Genomic DNA, 4,839 nt, shown 5'->3' on the forward strand with positions numbered 1-4,839 from the left:
TTTTTTTTTTTTTTTTTTTTTTTGTAATTGAAAATTCAACTTTGTAATTGAAAATTCAACTTTTTGGTTAAAAATTAAATTCTTAGATTGAAACTTGAACTATTTCTTTGAAGATCATTTTGTTAAAATTTCTTTTTATTTTGGTTGAAAATTTAATTATTTTTTTGAAGATTGATATTTTTTTTATTGAAAATTTTACTATTTTGTTCAAAGTTCTTTTTCGTTTTTTGTTGTTGAAAATTCAATTATTTACAACAAACCTAAATTTTAAGGTCTTACAATTTTCTGGAATTTATTATGTTTCAGAGCCTTCTATTATAAATATTAGACGGTAAAGATTTTTTCCCGCGAAAGAAGAATGCAATTATTTTATTTTTTAACTTTAATTATTTATAAACAGGCTAGAAATTATTTTTGTTGTTGTGAAACTGGAAAAATTGGCTTCAAAATTCATATTTTTTAGTTGAAAATTCAACTGTCTCATTAAAACTAGAACTATTTTGTTAAAAAATTATCAATTGAAAATTTTTACTATTTTTTAAAGTACTTTTTTTATGTTGAAAATTTGTCTTTATGACTGATAATTCATCACTTTGATTAAAAATTCAATTCTCTTATTGAAAATTTAATTATTTTCTAGAAAATTCTTTTTTTTTTTGTAATTGAAAATTCAAATTTGAAATTGAAAAAAATTCAACTTTGTAATTGAAAATGCAACTTTTTGGTTAAAAATTCAATTCTTAGATTGAAACTTGAACTATTTCTTTGAAGATTCTTTTTTTTTTTATTAAAACTTGAACTATTTCGTTAAAGATTTTTTTTGTGTTGAAAATTGGACTGTTTTATCAATTGTTTTTTATATTGAAAATTAAACTTTTTAGTTAAAAATTTATTTATCTCTGGTTGAAATTTTTTTTTTTTATAAAAAATTTATCAATTTTGTTAAAATTTCCTTTTATTTTGGTTGAAAATTGAACTATTTTCTTGAAAATTCATTTCTGTGAATTCAAAATTTAACAATTTTATTTAAACTTCTGGAAATTGTAAAAAACCGATTTTGATATTGAAAATTGCAGAATTTAATTTCAAGTTCTTGAATAAAAATTCGTCTTTTTGATTGAAACTTCAACCATTTCGTGGAAAATTCTTATTTTTTTGTAGAAAATAGTATTGTGGATTTAAAAGCTTTTCTTCTTGGTTAAAAATTTATTTCTTCGGTTGAAAACAGAACAATTTTCTTGGAAATTCGGAGTTTTTGTATTGAAAATTTATCTATTTTATTAAATTTTTTTTTTTTTGAAAATTCAACTTTTTGGTTAAAAATTCAATTCTTAGATTGAAACTTGAACTATTTCCTTAAAGATTTTTTTGTGTTGAAAATTGGACTGTTTTATCAATTTTTTTTATATTGAAAATTAAACTTTTTAGTTAAAAATTTATTTATCTCTGGTTGAAATTTTTTTTTTTTTATAAAAAATTTATCAATTTTGTTAAAATTTCCTTTTATTTTGGTTGAAAATTGAACTATTTTCTTGAAAATTGATCTTTTTTTTTATTGAAAATTTTACTATTTTGTTGAAAGTTCTTTTTTGTTTGTTTTTTTGTTATTGAAAATTCAATTATTTACAATAAACCCAAATTTAATTGAAAATTTAATTATTTTATAGAAAATTGTTTTTTTTTGGTATTGAAAATTCAACTATTTTATTAAAAGTTTTTATTTTGTTTGTTTGAAAATTGAACTACTTTCTTGAACATTTATTTTTGTGCATTCAAAATGAAAGTTCTTATTTTTATTGAAAATTTAACTTTTAGGTTAAAACTTCATTTTCTTGGTTGAAAATTGGAAATTTTCAAATAAAAATTAAGGAAAAATGGAAAAACCGTATTTTTCTTGAAAAAAATTTTGTATTGAAAATTTAACTATTTTATAAAGTACTTTTTTTGTATTGAAAATTCAACTATTTTCTTGATAATAAATTTTCGTGTATTCAAAATTTAAAAATTTAATTTAAATTTCCTTTTTTTTTTGTTGAAAATTTAATTATTTTCTCAAAAATTCTTTTTTTGTATCAAAAATTTAACTTTTTATTTAAAATTCTCTTTGGTAGAAAATTAATCACGTTGATTGAAAATTCATTTTTTTTTTCTTGTAAAAATTCAATTCTTTGATTGAAACTTCAACTATTTCTTTAAACATTTTTTTTTGTGTTGAAAATTGGACTGTTTTATCAATTTTTTTTTATATTGAAAATTAAACTTTTTGGTTAAAAATTTATTTATCTCTGGTTGAAAATTCTTTTTTTTTTTTTATTAAAAATGTAATCATTTTGTTAAAATTTCCTTTGATTTTGGTAGAAAATTTAATTATTTTCATGAAATTTTTTTTTTCTTATTGAAAATTTTACTATTTTGTTAAAATTTCCTTTGATTTTGGTTGAAAATTTTATTATTTTCTTGAATTTTTTTTTTTTCTTATTGAAAATTTTACTATTTCGTTGAAAGTTCTTTTTTGTTTTTTTGTTGTTGTTGAAAATTCAATTATTTACAACAAACCTAAATTTAAAGGTCTTACAATTTTCTGGAATTTATTATGTTTCAGAGCCTTCTATTATAAATATTAGACAGTACAGATTTTTTCTGCGAAAAAAAGATGCAATTATTCTATTTTTTAACTTTAATTATTTATAACAAGGCTAAAAATTCACGATTTAAAAAAAAATCTTTTTTTTGGGGTGAAAATGAAAAAATTTGGTTCAAAATTCATATTTTTTAGTTGAAAATTCAACTGCTTGATTAAAAGTAGAACTATTTTGTTAAAAATTAATTCAATGAAAATTTTACTATTTTTTAAGTATTTTTTTTGTGTTGAAAATTAGTCTTTATGGCAGATAATTAATCACTTTGATTAAAAATTCAACTTTTTTGGTTAAAGATTCAATTCTTTTATTGAAAATTTAATTATTTTTTAGAAAATTATTTTTTTTTTATATTGAAAATTGTTATTTTAGTATTCAAAACTGAACTATTTTATCAAAAGTTTTTATTTTGTTTGTTTAAAATTCATGTTTGTGTATTAAAAATGTAACAATTTTGTTAAAATTTCCTTTTTTTCGATTGAAAGTTTAATTATTGTCTTAAAAATTCTTTTTTTGTATCAAAAATTTAATTTTTTATTTAAAAGTCTCTGTGGTAGAAAATTAAACTTGAACTTATTCCTTTAAAGATTTTTTTTTTTGAAAATTCAACTTTTTGGATAAAAATTTATTTCTTTGGTTGAAAATTCTTTTTTTTATTAAAAATTTATCTATTTTATTTAAATTTCCTTTGTTTTTGGTCGAAAATTGAATTATTTTCTTGAAAATTCTTATTTTTTTAATTGAAAATTGTACTATTTTGTTGAAAGTTCTTTTTTTTTTGGTTGAAAATTCAATTATTTACAACAAACCTAAATTTTTAAGTTTAGACAGTAGAATTTTTCCGCGACAGAAAGATGCAATTATTTTATTTTTGAACTCGAATTATTTATAACAAGGCTAAATATTCATCAATTAAAAAAAAATCAGTTTTTTTGTGAAAATGGAAAGATTTGGTTCAAAATTTATATTTTCTAGTTAAAAATTTAACTGCTTGAATTAAAAGTAGAACTATTTTGTTATAAAATAATTAATTGCAAATTTTTACTATTTTCTAAATTACTTTTTTGTGTTGAAAATTTGTCTTTATGGTAGATAATTAATCACTTTCATTGAAAATTCAATTCTTTGATTGAAAATTTAATTATTTTCTAGAAAATTCTTTTTTTTTGTATCAAAGATTCAACTATTTTATCAAAATTTTTTATTTTGTTTGCGATTCAAAATTTTGTGTATTCAAAATTTAACAATTTTGTTAGAATTTCCTTTTTTTTTGGTTGAAAATTTAAAATTTAATTTAAAAAAAAAAAACAAGATTCAAATTTCTGGTAAAAAAAAATATCTTTTGAGTTGAACACTTTTGTTTAAAATTTAATATTTTTAAGCTTCATTGTTGCAATTTGTAAACGTGTAACTTCTTTGTTTAAAATTCTTTTTTTTTATAATTTTTTTTAACGAACAATTTAACTTTCCATTTTTTGTTGAAAATTATTTTTAATTGAAAATTGATCTTTTTTAGTTGAAAATTCCTGTATTTTGTTTTAAAAAATTCGTCTTTTTGGTCGAAATTTAATCTTCTTGTTTGAAAATTCATCATTTTTTGTTAAACCTGCAATTTTTTGGTTGAAAAGTCTTTTTTTTTTGTAATAATTAATTGTTTTCTCTAGAAGTTTAACTATTCAATTTTTTCTTAAAACTTTATTTCTTTGATTGAAAATTTTACTATTTTCTTGAAAATTCTTTCTTTTTTATTGAAATTTATACTACTTTGTTGAAATTTCTTTTTTTTTTATTGAACATTTATAAACTTTGTTCCAAATTCATATTTTTTTGAAGAAAAAGAATCGTGTTGATTTAAAATTTAAGTTTTTGGTTAAAAATTCATTTCTTTTGTTGAAAATTGGAAATTATCAAATAAAAATTAAAGAAAAAATGGAAAAAACATATCTACTTGAAAATTCATTTATTTGTTTAAAAATGTAACTATTTTCTTGAAAAAAAAAATTGTGTATTGAAAATTTAACTATTTTCTAAAGTACTTTTTTTATATTGAAAATTCAACTATTTGATTAAAAGTTCTTTTTTGTTTGTTTAAAAATTGAACTATTTTCTTGAAAATTCATTTTCGTGTATTCAAAATTTAACAATTTTATTTAAATTTCCTTTTTTTTTTTGTTTGAAAATTTAATTATTCTCTATAAAA

This window comes from Belonocnema kinseyi, chromosome 8 (genome assembly GCF_010883055.1).
Source record: "Belonocnema kinseyi isolate 2016_QV_RU_SX_M_011 chromosome 8, B_treatae_v1, whole genome shotgun sequence".
Taxonomy (NCBI): Eukaryota; Metazoa; Arthropoda; class Insecta; order Hymenoptera; family Cynipidae; genus Belonocnema; species Belonocnema kinseyi.